This window comes from Amphiura filiformis, chromosome 11 (assembly GCF_039555335.1).
Source record: "Amphiura filiformis chromosome 11, Afil_fr2py, whole genome shotgun sequence".
Taxonomy (NCBI): Eukaryota; Metazoa; Echinodermata; class Ophiuroidea; order Amphilepidida; family Amphiuridae; genus Amphiura; species Amphiura filiformis.
Genome location: NC_092638.1, coordinates 53,233,575 through 53,247,279, shown reverse-complemented (window position 1 = coordinate 53,247,279; position 13,705 = coordinate 53,233,575).

The window sequence follows — 13,705 nt, the reverse complement described above, 5'->3', positions numbered from 1 at the left end:
GTATACATTACGAATTCTTTCTTAAATTATTAGAACTATGAAAACTGCTGGGGTTTCCCTTCCAATTCAAATAAACAGGTCTATTGCATAAACCGTCGACCGACTTTTATGACTTATGCTTTTCAATGCAACGATCTCCATCCATTTTTGCAATATCATGAGAATAACAGTTCTCTGGATATAGACAGGTTCAATGATATCATGATATAGTATGGTTTTGGATCACCACAGTCAAAAGACCCTATACTAGTAGGGCTCTTTTAGCCATACATACACAAATGAACAAATACAATAGAGTGAAGGCCAACACCTATGATCTACTACTTAAAAGTGACATGATGTATGAGTTTTATACAAAAAGCTTTCAGGCGACCGGATTCGCTGTCATAGTTATTACATCATCACCTTGGATAAAAACGGCCATGCATATAGACGAATCCAAATACACGCATTCCTACACCTGACTAGCAGCCTTTAGTTGGGTAGCCGTCGGCTACAATGCACTCAAAATGTGAAATGATTCGGCCTTGGCGAAAATTTTAAACTGCATTCCATCACCCGTTTTACACCTTCCGCGAAAACACAGGTAGACAAAAGAATAACACAATACAGTTCCCTTCGACAAAACACACAGCATGGTCTATTCGTTGTTGAAGTGACATAATAATCGGATTAACTATACGCGGTATCTATGCATTGATGTACTTGCGAACAAAAGGACTATGTATATGAATAGATGCGACGGGATTACCTGCGGAATTATCTCCATTATATATAATTTATTATTAGCTATTATTCTATTAACCCCCCTCGCCCTTGCATCTTCTCTAGGTGTTAGGCGGCTTTTATTTGCACAATCGGACGCTCAAAACACCAGGTTGGTGCTAGCGGCTACCCAAAGATGTCCGACCAAATCCTGACCATGACTTGGCTACTTGGATTCGTCTATAGCAAGGGGGGGCAGCTAAGGCACGATTTAGGGCAAGGTTGAAAAAGTGAGGAAATTGAAAATCACAAGAAACATCACCGGGTACGCCCTCTGTTTTATTTCATCACCCACGAAAAATTGATTTCCTATGTATTACTTTGTTTTGTGATGAAAATTGTGATGTTTTATTTCATCACGCTCTAAAATTAACGATTCCTTATGTATTAATTTGTTTCGTGTTGATTTCTTATGTATCACTTTGTTTTGTGATGAAAATCGTGATGTTTTATTTCATCACGGTTTAAAAGAAATGATTTCTTATGTATTACTTTGTTTCGTGATGAAAATCGTGATGTTTTATTTCATTACGCTCTAAAACAAATGATTTCTTAAGTATTACTTTGTTTTGTGATGAAAATCGTGATGTTATATTTCATCACGTTCTAAAAACAAATGATTTCTTATGTATTACTTTGTTTCGAGATGAAAATCGTGACGTTTTATTTCATCACGCTTTAAAATAAATGATTTCTTGTGTATTACTTTGTTTTGTGATGAAAATTGTGATGTTTTATTTCATCACGCATTAAAAGAAATGATTTCTTATGTATTACTTTGTTTCGTGATGAAAATCGTGATGTTTTATTTCATCACGCTCTAAAGCAAATGATTTCTTATGTATTACTTTGTTTTGTGATGAAAATTGTGATGTTTTATTTCATCACGCTCTAAAACAAATGATTTCTGTTAAGGAGAATACACGAGAAAGTATTGATTCGTAGATCCGAATCCACGAGCGATAGCGAGTGGATTGGGATCTACGAATCAATACTTTCTCGTGTATTCTCTGACTTAAACCATTGCCCCAAATATAAATAGGCCCAGAGAGTGGATACATTTTTTTAATTATTTATTTATTTATTTCATTTATTTATTTATTTATGTATGTGCAATCTATGCCTCGAAGATAAATTGGCAATCCTTAATAATAAAAAAGCCGATCCAAACAGATCGTTAAACAAACGGACTGAATTCATAAGCAAATGTCGACATGGCAACACTGCCAGGAAGAAGAAAAAACCTCCGTAGTTTGTAGTCATTCGCCTGATGATCGTTTAGCAACGTGAAACACAGTGTAGCGAGTCCAATACATACTGTATTGATATACGTGTAATACTACTGCTCTTTTTCGAAATCGAGCACTCTTTTACAGCAGTTTGTGATAACTTTTTTCGTGTATATTTATTTATTTCAATTTCTTTCTTTCTTTCTTTCTTTTCTTTCTTTCTTTCTTTCTTTCTTTCTTTCTTTCTTTCTTTCTTTCTTTCTTTCTTTCTTTCTTTCTTTCTTTCTTTCTTTCTCTCTTTATTCATTTATTTAAGTATTTATTTATTCATCTTTTCATTATTTTTTATTCACTTATTTTTTTATTGATCTATTATTATTTTATTTATTTGAAATTATTATTATTATTTCATTTACTGCATGAATATTTATTGCATGACTAGGTCCAGAGAGTGGATACATTATTTTATTTATTATTTCTTTTTTCTTTCTTTCTTTCTTTCTTTCTTTCTTTCTTTCTTTCTTTCTTTCTTTCTTTCTTTCTTTCTTTCTTTCTTTCTTTCTTTCTTTCTTTCTTTCTTTCTTTCTTTCTTTCTTTCTTTCTTTCTTTCTTTCTTTCTTTCTTTCTTTCTTTCTTTCTTTCTCTCTTTATTCATTTATTTAAGTATTTATTTATTCATCTTTTCATTATTTTTATTCACTTATTTTTTATTGATCTATTATTATTTTATTTATTTGAAATTATTATTATTATTTCATTTACTGCATGAATATTTATTGCATGACTAGGTCCAGAGAGTGGATACATTATTTATTATTTCTTCTTTTCTTTCTTTCTTTCTTTTCTTTCTTTCTTTCTTTCTTTTTCTTTCTTTCTTTCTTTCTTTCTTTCTTTCTTTCTTTCTTTCTTTCTTTCTTTCTTTCTTTCTTTCTTTCTTTCTTTCTTTCTTTCTTCTCTCTTTCTTTCTTTCTTTCTTTCTTTCTTTCTTTTTTTATTCATTTATCTATATATTTATTAAACTATTTATTTATTCATCTTTTCATAATAAGCTTTTATTCATATATTTATTTATTGATCTATTATTTATCTATTGAAAATTATTATTATTTCTTTTATGCATTTTTTAAATTTAGGCATATTCATTATATATATATATATATATTTATTGTATTCATTGTATATGTTTGTAATTTACTTTTTTAAAACACTTCTAATAATATTTAGTCTTCATTTAAAATATTTCATTCACTTCCAGCATTATATTTGTATATATTAAGAACATGCACTAATGCAGTAATGCGGCATTGAATCGATTTATATTACCTCACTTGTTATTTTAACACCTTTAAAACCACTTGTTGATTCATCGAATTCCTCCGTGGTCTAACGGGCTAAGGCGCTGGATGTTTAGATTTTCTGTGTTAGACCTATGTAAATGTATTCTTTTATCATGTTGCGGGTTCGATTCCGTGTTTTTTTTTTTTTTTTTTGGTAAATTAAATTAATTGGTGAATTCAATAAAGCATTCACTGCCAAATTCAGTGTAATAAACATGGTTAAGACAAACCTTTCATGATTTGTGTTCAAAACACAAAATATTCCATGATTTTACTACGATACGTCAATGGCAGACTTAACTAAGCATTGTTACGTGAATCATCGACAAGGTAGCAATAGTGTAGTGGTCAGCATTGACACCTCTCACGCGTGCGACCCGGGTTCAATCCCCAGTAGATTCGGTGGATTCGTACTTACGAATCCACACTTAACCGTTGATTCGTTCAGAAAAGTGTTGATTCGTAGATAATAATCAACAGTAAATTGAATAGAGTGACGTCACGGCAATGGTTTAATATGTATGACTTTGTTTCGTGATGAAAATCGTGATGTTTTATTTCATCACGCTCTAAAGCAAATGATTTCTTATGTTTTACTTTGTTTCGAGATGAAAATCGTGACGTTTTATTTCATCACGCTTTAAAATAAATGATTTCTTGTGTATTACTTTGTTTTGTGATGAAAATTGTGATGTTTTATTTCATCACGCATTAAAAGAAATGATTTCTTATGTATTACTTTGTTTTGTGATGAAAATCGTGATGTTTTATTTCATCACGCTCTAAAACAAATGATTTCTTATGTATTACTTTGTTTTGTGATGAAAATTGTGATGTTTTATTTCATCACGCTCTAAAACAAATGATTTCTTATGTATTACTTTGTTTTGTGATAAAAATCGTGATGTTTTATTTCATCACGGTTTAAAAGAAATGATTTCTTATGTATTACTTTGTTTTGTGATGAAAATCGTGATGTTTTATTTCATCACCGTTTAAAAGAAATGATTTCTTATGTATTACTTTGTTTCGTGATGAAAATCGTGATGTTTTATTTCATTACGCTCTAAAACAAATGATTTCTTATGTATTACTTTGTTTTGTGATGAAAACCGTGATGTTTGATTTCATCACGGTTTAAAAGAAATGATTTCTTATGTATTACTTTGTTTCGTGATGAAAATCGTGATGTTTTATTTCCTTACGTTCTAAAACAAATGATTTCTTATGTATTACTTTGTTTCGAGATGAAAATCGTGCCGTTTTATTTCATCACGCTTTAAAACAAATGATTTCTTATGTATTACTTTGTTCTGTGATGAAAATTGCGATGTTTTATTTCATCACGCATTAAAAGAAATGATTTCTTATGTATTACTTTGTTTCGTGATGAAAATCGTGATGTTTTATTTCATCACGCTCTAAAGCAAATGGTTTCTTATGTATTACTTTGTTTTGTGATGAAAATTGTGATGTTTTATTTCATCAGGCTCTAAAACAAATGATTTCTTATGTATGACTTTGTTTCGTGATGAAAATCGTGATGTTTTATTTCATTACGCTCTAGAACAAATGATTTCTTATGTATTACTTTGTTTTGTGATGAAAATCGTGATGTTTTATTTCATCACGCTTTAAAACAAATGATTTCTTATGTATTACTTTGTTTCGTGATGAAAATCGTGATGTTTTATTTCATCACGTTCTAAAACAAATGATTTCTTATGTATTACATTGTTTTGTGATGAAAATCGTGATGTTTTATTTCATCACGGTTTAAAAGAAATGATTTCTTATGTATTACATTGTTTTGTGATGAAAATCGTGATGTTTTATTTCATCACGGTTTAAAAGAAATGATTTCTTATGTATTACTTTGTTTCGTGATGAAAATCGTGATGTTTTATTTCACCACGCTCTAACGCAAATGATATCTTATGTATTACTTTGTTTTGTGATGAAAATCGTGATGTTTTACTTTATCACGCTTTAAAAGAAATCATTCCTTATGTGTTACTTGTTTTGTGACGTATAGTAGACTGTGAGTGGACAAGTAAAGAGTATTTTGTAGTCACAATGCCAAAAATTCATGGCATTCTGATAGTCTTAAAGTTTGGTAACTTCTTGGGTGAGATGTAGATTGTGTATGATAAATGGAACAATAAATATAGTTGTTAGATGCATTTAAAGAAAAAAATCTCATTAAAACAGTATGTTGTTTAGAAAAAATGTATAAAGTGATGATGATGATGATATCCCCAAAAGCGTCCCGGTTTTTTTCTTGCCCTAAATCGTGCCGTATCTAGCGGCGTGGGTTCGAGGCCCATCTCTGCCAAATTAAAATTCACTTTTTTTTTAAATTTCATATTTTGGGAAATATGACTGGGCGAATTTATGTACGGCGAAGAGTGGTGTGCTAGCAAACCAGCGGCATGTTTCACAGGATTTGCGTTGCTAATAGAACAACCGTGAATTTAGTGTCACCCCCCTAGATACGGCACGATATCAAAATTAGTAGACTTAAAAAAAACATATCTCTGGTGCCAGTTGGGAAATACCCGTCCCCCATTTCATAAACCGGGTCGTTTTCGCCTGGTTTGTGCCCTGGTGTATTGGGGGCGCACTATCCCAGATAACATGGTGATATTGGTCCAGTGGTGGCCCAATATATTATGTTACATAATGGCCCAACATTGGTTGCTGATATCACACCAATATCATTTGCTCATGGGCCCAAGATTGGTCCAAAATTGGGCTTGGGCCAATGTTGGCCCAGCTTGGCCCAAACCTTGTCACAGACATTGAACCAACATTGGGCCTATACCTATTTCTTATTGGCAAACAATTGGCTGCCAATGTTTTAACAATATGTAATTTTAGTATTGGGCCAATATTATTGATGCAATGGATTACTGTAATTATTGGCCCCGGAAAAGACGATATATGTATCATCTCTTGCCCGCTTCGCGGTAAGAGAGGATGGCTTACAGAAATACATTAAGAAATTGTCGAAAAATTAAACAATTCGGTCGATTCACAATACGATGCACCTCCAGCGTTTGCTGGGGGAGAGGTCAAAATGCGCAATGCATAATGGGAAAATGTCGACATCCAAAGCCTGCGTAATACGCATGCAACACAGTAACATAATTATTGTCATTGTTTCAATGTCAATATAATCATGTTACACGCGAATGCGCAGTAAAACTGTAATTTACAATTATGGTAGATCCATTTTCTTCTATTGATCACACCCGTGGAATCCTTCTTGGAGCTGTTTTAAACATTATTATCACACTCGCGTGAAAATCCAATGGTGGCTAGAACGGCAATGTCGACCCTGGAGGTCAAAAATTGGACTAGCAAGAGCAACCGCTGGCGGCGCACCGTATTGTGAATTGCAAAAATTACTTGTGACTTATCTTTCAAATGACTAAATAGGCCTACATGTACCGCTCTGCGATTATTCCCTTTAAAAGGAATTGTTGTTGAAAAGTTCATCAACAAGAATTCCTTTTAAAAGGGCGTGGTCCCGCTCCAAGGTTGATGTCGAATTGTGTAGACTTTCTAAAGTTCAATATCACGTCACATGGTCCCAACCGCCATCCTCTTACGTCTTACGTCTTACGTCTTACGTCTATCCTTGTCGGTAGGAACCTTCATCAGAAGTAACATCACCAACTTTGATAAGCGTGCTTAGGTGGACGCGCTGCATTACTAAATTTATTTCTTTAATTTAGTCCCCCTGCTGCCTTGAAGCCTTCTACGGTGGCGGCCTCAACAGTTGATCGTGGAAGATTATTCCACAACGGAATGGTGGAGGGGAAAAATGTGTCCCCATATCTATCTTTGTTATAGCTGATCTGGATGAACTTCTGTTTGTGGCCTCTGGTTCCTTTATCAGACTGGTGCACCAGGTGATTCTCCGGTGATATTTCCACCAACCCATTTTTAATCTTGTACATCATGATGACTTTCTTTGTTTTTCTCCTGGCTTCTAGTGTCTCCCATCCCAATTCTTTCAGTATCCTGGTGACGGTGCCTTTTTCTCTGCCGTACTCTCTTTTACAAAATCTTGCAGCTTGCCTCTGGACTCTCTCTAGCCTGCTATTGTTTGTCTGGTGTGACGAATCCCATGCTGTGGCGGCATACTCTAACAAAGGTCTAACGAGGGTTGTATATGCAGCTGATTTAATTTTCTCCTCACAGCCCCATAGGTTTCGACGCAATAAACCGAGAACTCGCTGAGCCTTTTTGCAAACTTTTGTAATATGGTCACTCCATGTCAATGTGTTGTTGAAGCACACTCCCAGGTACGGATGAGATTCTACTGTCTCCAACTGTTGGCCGCAGAAACTGTAGACATGTTTCGGTGGATTTCTCACTCCTATTGTCATGGTGACACATTTACTGGGATTGAAGGACATTAACCAATCTTCTTGCCACTTCTCCAGATTAACTAGGTCTTTCTGCAGTGTTGCGGAGATGCTATCCTGGATTGCTGTTGTGTACACAAGACAGTCATCTGCAAAAAGTCTTACACTTGATGTAATATTTTCTGCCAAGTCATTGATGCTGAAAAGGAAGCCAATAGGTCCGAACACTGTACCTTGTGGAACACCAGACAACACCGGCGCCTTTTTGGAGAATTTTCCATCAACCATCACCCTCTGGGATCTGCCGGTAAGAAAGTCCTGGATCCAATTAGCGATCTGACCTGACATCCCGTAGTGACACAGTTTGTGGATAAGACGTTTGTGTGGGACTTTGTCAAAGGCCTTCTGGAAATCTAATATGGCCATGTCAACCAGCTTGCCTTTTTCAAGTTCTTTGGCAATTTCATCAACAGTCAGGATAAGTTGTGTCTCAGTAGATCTACGTGGTCTGAAACCATGTTGGTTGTCATTCAAGATGCCGTTGGCTTCAGCATGGCGCATGATGTGACTTGAGACGATATGTTCCAGGATCTTGCAGATGACTACAGTTAATGAAACTGGCCTATAGTTAGAAGCTTCAGTTCTACTGCCTTTTTTGAAGACTGGTGTAATGTTTGCCTCCTTCCACATGGTTGGTACTTTGCCTGTGTCAATCGAAGTCTGGAATATGTCTGTGAGATATGGGGAGATGTCTTCTGCCACCAGCTTAAGAAACCATGGCGGTATCTCATCCGGTCCTTGCGCCTTCGAAGCATTTAAGTCCTTAAGTTGTTTCAGAACACCAGCGTTTGAAATAACAAGTGGTGAGATCTTCTGAGTCTTACTCACTCCGAGGTCAGGTAAATCACCAGCATCCTCTACTGTGAAAACACTTGCAAACTGTTGATTCAGGATCTCGGCTTTAGCACCGCTGTCACTAATCAGCTCATCTTCATGGAGCAGGTCTGCAACGCCGTTGTCTTCTTTTCTAAGATTTTGATATAACTCCAGAAGACTTTGGGGTTATCCTTGAATGCTTCACCTAAGGTATCACTGATGTAGCGAGTTCTTGCAGAACGGAGTTTACGCTGCACATGTTTCTTAAACTTGTTGTAGTGGTCCCAATCTCCTTTCCTTTGGGAAGCCTTGGCAATGTTGTACAGTCTCTGCTTTTTACGACAGAGGCGCCTAAGTGGTCTCCCAAACAACGGTAGATTATAACGCGAAGATGTTATCTTGTGTGGTACAAATTCATCAATGATCTGGTGAACTTTCTGGTGAAATTTATTCCATTTACATTCAACATCCTGTCCAGCTGTTTCTAAACTGAAGTGTGGAAGGAAGTCTCGGAGACTTTTGTGATACCATCGACGTTCGCCTTGTCTCGCAGAAGAACTTTCCTTTTCACTTTCCTTTTTCTAGTTGGAGTTACATTCACTTCTACCAGTACGTTGAAATGATCAGCCACACCATCGACCACTATTGTTTTGTACACTGATGGGGCGTTATTAGTAAAAACTAAGTCCAAAATGTTTTTCGCTTCCCCCTTGATGCGAGTTGGTTCAGTAACCAGTTGAGCGAAGCCATGATCCTCCGAAAACATGACCAATTTATCTGCAGCAATTTTACTGTAGCCACTTTTGTAAAATGTGGAGTTGTTAGCCCATTTTATGTTTGGAAGATTGAAATCCCCATTCACCATGATGTGATGAGTATTTATCTTGTCACCCAGTCTATTAATCGCAGATCCCACCTGACCTTCCATCACGGCGTCATATTCGTCTATGTGTTTGTATTTATGTTCTCAAGTAATATAAAACACCAATCTGTACTAATCAGACAGAATGTTACTTGGCTCCGATGCTGTGCCGAAACCACGGGATGCCAAACAGACGGCTTGCCGAAATCCGGGGATTTAGGCAAGCGAGATGAGGAGCGAAAAATAACGTGCACGTGCTGACACTGCCAGAGAACGGCGTGATGGCGATGGCGTGACCGCTTGCACTGTATCTACAGGATATACTGTACAACTTTAGGAAAGAGCATGAGTATAATTGGTAAAAAATCCTCAATATTTATATTTAGTTTTAAAAATAAACAACATTTTTTTACCCCAATTAAGAAGTTACATTGTATGAGGCCCAATAGTTTCATTAATTCCAGAGTTAAGACCAACCTTATATTTTGTCATTTTTGGTGTTTGTAACAACCTATTGATTGACATGCAGTTGAATATATGTGTTGAAAAAATATGGCAAGCAGCTGTCTGCGCTTGGAACTTTAGTCTGCGCCTTGAAAACAAAAACTGACAAAAATCGAATGATTTTCTTAACTTGGCAACGTTGAAGATACGTAATGAGCCTGCGCAGATCGTAAAAATGACTCATCTTATCGTACAGGTGGGTGTACTTAGCCTTAGTCGCTCGGCCTATCTGGAACAAAATCGCCATGCGTGCTTGTTGAAGAACTGGTAGATTAGCCCTACTATCACGGCAATTTCCGAAACGAATATATAGGGAATGATGACGCTGCGTGCCGCTCATACCACTAATTGAAAGATGTTCTTTTATAGAAAGACACTCCACAGTGCAATATGAACTGCCGCCATGCGAGTATTGGGGCGGCTTTGGGGGCGCGAGCCCCCCGGGGTAAAATCAGGTGGTGACAAAAAAGAAGGGGGGCCGGAAGATATTTTTTTAAATAAAATTATTATTGTGTAGTAGTAAATGTGTTTTAAGGGACATGAAGGACCACTTTAAGGGTGCTCTTACCTGGAATTATGGAAACTTTCGGGCCTCATAACTGCTAAATTATTGGTCTAAAATATATAAATGTATATTTAGAATGGCAAAGACTTAATAAATTTATCTGTGAGGGCCAAAATGCTCTTTTTTGGCCCAATTTTTTTCTTTCAACGTAAGAAAAAAAATCTTGGGCCAAAAAAATGTTTTTATAATTTTTAAAAACTAGATAAAATATTTAGGAACCATTTTTTTTATTTCTTTGAATTTTGACCAACTTCACCATAAATATTTGAAATTTGGGCGAAAATCAGGCTTTTTTATGATTTTTTTGAAAATTTAGCATTTTATGGGTGCAAATTTCTCAAAGTTGGTCTAAATTAAAAAAAATATAATAATAAAAAAAAAAAAAAAAAATGCGTCCTATACTTTTTTTATCAAGTTTTTAAAAATTAATGAAAAACATTTTTTGGCCAAACAATTTTTTTGTTACGTTGAACGAAAAAATTTGCCTAAAAAAGCCGTTTTTTAAAATTTTCTCCAAAAATGAGCATTTTGACCCAAATTTGACCTCACAGATGAATTTAACAAGTCATTGCTATTCTAAAATGTATACTTTTATATTCTTTAGACCAACAATTTAGCAGTTATGAGGCCCGAAAGTTTCCATAATTGCAGGGTTAAGACCACCCTTAAGTGGAAAATTTTAGACAATGTTTTGTATTCTACCTTTAAAAGTTCAGATGATAAATACATAAAAGTTTACATTTTTAGAAAGGAAATGATGGAAGGAATCCACACTGGCACAGCAACTTCCTTACAAACCAGTTCTTGAGAAAATCATCAAATTTGATTTTCTATACTAATATTTTTGGCTTTTAAAGGTACTTATCATCATCTTACTATAAATAGGCAAATGTTGTGAGTTTGTGGCGGGTTCCACGTAAAAGCTCCGTCAGTTTCGATCCAAATGTCACCAAATTCATACGGGAGATCGGGGAATATACGGGAACGTGTTTAAACTATATTTGGTTGAAAACGGTCAAGAATTGGCCTTAAAATCAGTGAAAATGTGGTTAAAACCGGGGTTTTTCCCGGTTTTGTTCACTGCAGCTGGCCGGCAGCGCGTCAGCGCCGCGTGCGTAATGCGCAACGGCGCAGAGCCTCGCGACTTGCGAGCCAGTGACCAGTGGACATGATAATACGGAAAGAAGGAAAAATAAAGGACTAAAAGGTACATGGACGGATCACGGGATTATGATAACGGGTGAACACGTCCGCAGACACGCTATGAGAGGACGTAAGAAATACGGGAAAAAGATGTGTGTTATATAAACAACATGAACCGGTACTATAAAGAAAAAGAAAATTAAAATGAGGACAAAAAAAGGTACGAGTATAGGCCAACGGGTACTTAAAGTAACTAAATGAAACGCGCACGAAAGAAAGAAGCTAATCAGGAAATGTAAGAATAAAAGAAGCTAAAACAATGAGAACAGAATTAAATAAAAAACATGGAAACAGGAAATAACAAGCAGCAAATAAAAAAAAGAAGCTATAAGGGAAATGTAAGAAAGAACAGATTTAGAAAATAATGAGAACGGGGTTAAATAAATAAATAACATGGAAACGGAAAATCACAAGCTAATCAGAAGAAACTAAAAAAGAAAATGTAAGAAGAGACAGATTTAGTTAAATAAAATATACCTTTTCAATGATTCTACCTGTTCAGTAATTCTTCCTGTTATTGTGAACGCTCCCATTTACTCATCTAGCGGGGACCCGCGCGAAGCGCGGGTTTCCCGCTAGTCTTACTATAAATAGGGGAATGTTGTGAGTATGTGGCGGGTTCCACGTAAAAGCTCCGTCAGTTTCAATCCAAATGTCACCAAATTCATACGGGAGATCGGGGAATATACGGGAACGTGTTTAAACTTTATTTGGTTGAAAACGGTCAAGAATTGGCTGCAAAAACAGTGAAAATATGGGTAAAAACGGGGGTTTTGTTATGAAAATCGGTAGCCAGACTACGCGTCACTGCAGCTGGCCGGCAGCGCGTCGGCGCCGCTTGCGTAATACGCACTACGCCAATGCGCGCTTAAACGGCGCAGAGCCACGCGACTTGCGAGCCAGAGACCAGTGGACGTAAAAAATACGAAACTTGGAAAGAAGGAAAAATAAAGGACAAAAAGGTACGTGGACAGGTCACGGGATTATGATTATGATTCTACCTGTTCAGTAATTCTTCCTGTTATAGTGAACGCTCCCATTTACTCATCTAGCGGGGACCCGCGCGAAGCGCGGGTATCCCGCTAGTCTTACTATAAATAGGGAAATGTTGTATGTATGTATGTATGTATCTATCTATGTATGCCTATAAAGGCTCCGTCAGTTTCGATCCAAATGTCGCCAAATTCATACGGGAGATCGATGAATATACGGGAACGTGTTTAAACTTTATTTGGTTGAAAACGGTCAAGAATTGGCCTCAAAATCAGTGAAAATGTGGTACGTTGCTATGCTGGGTAAACAAAAAAGGGAGTCAGTTGTCAAGCTAGCCCGTGCGCGTCGTACGGGCGTATCTAATGCCAAGCCACTCGCGTAGCGCAGCGATAGCGCGCGGGTACCGCCGCACTACGCCATGTCGCGCGTAAACGACGCAGAGTCGCGCAATGAATGATAATACGGGTGAACGACCGACCGTAGGCGTAATAAATACGGGGAAAAGATGTGTGTTAAAAAGTACAAACAACATGAAGAGGTAGGCCTACTGTAATTAAAAAAGAAAACAAAATGAGGACAAACAGGTAGGCCTACGAATATGTGGGTTAGCCTATAGTTAGTCACAGTAAGAAAATGAAAACGGGAATAAAATAGGCTAAAGAAGGAAAGAATAATAAAATCTAATAAAATTAGATGATTTAAATAAAAAAAGCTATTAAACTGAGGACAGAACTAAATAAATAACATGAAAACGGGAAATCACAAGCTAAGCAGCAAATAAAAATGAAGTCAACAGGAAATGTAAGAAAGGACAGATTTAGAAAATAATGGGAACGGGATTGAGTAAATAAAAAACATGGTAACGGAAATTTGCAAGCTTAGCAGCAGCAAAATGTTTTTAAAAAATTGAACAAAATTGGCCCATGTAGAAGAAACTAAAAAGAAAGAAAGAAACTAAAATGGAAACTTAGGCTTAACGAGGGTCAGACTCAGAT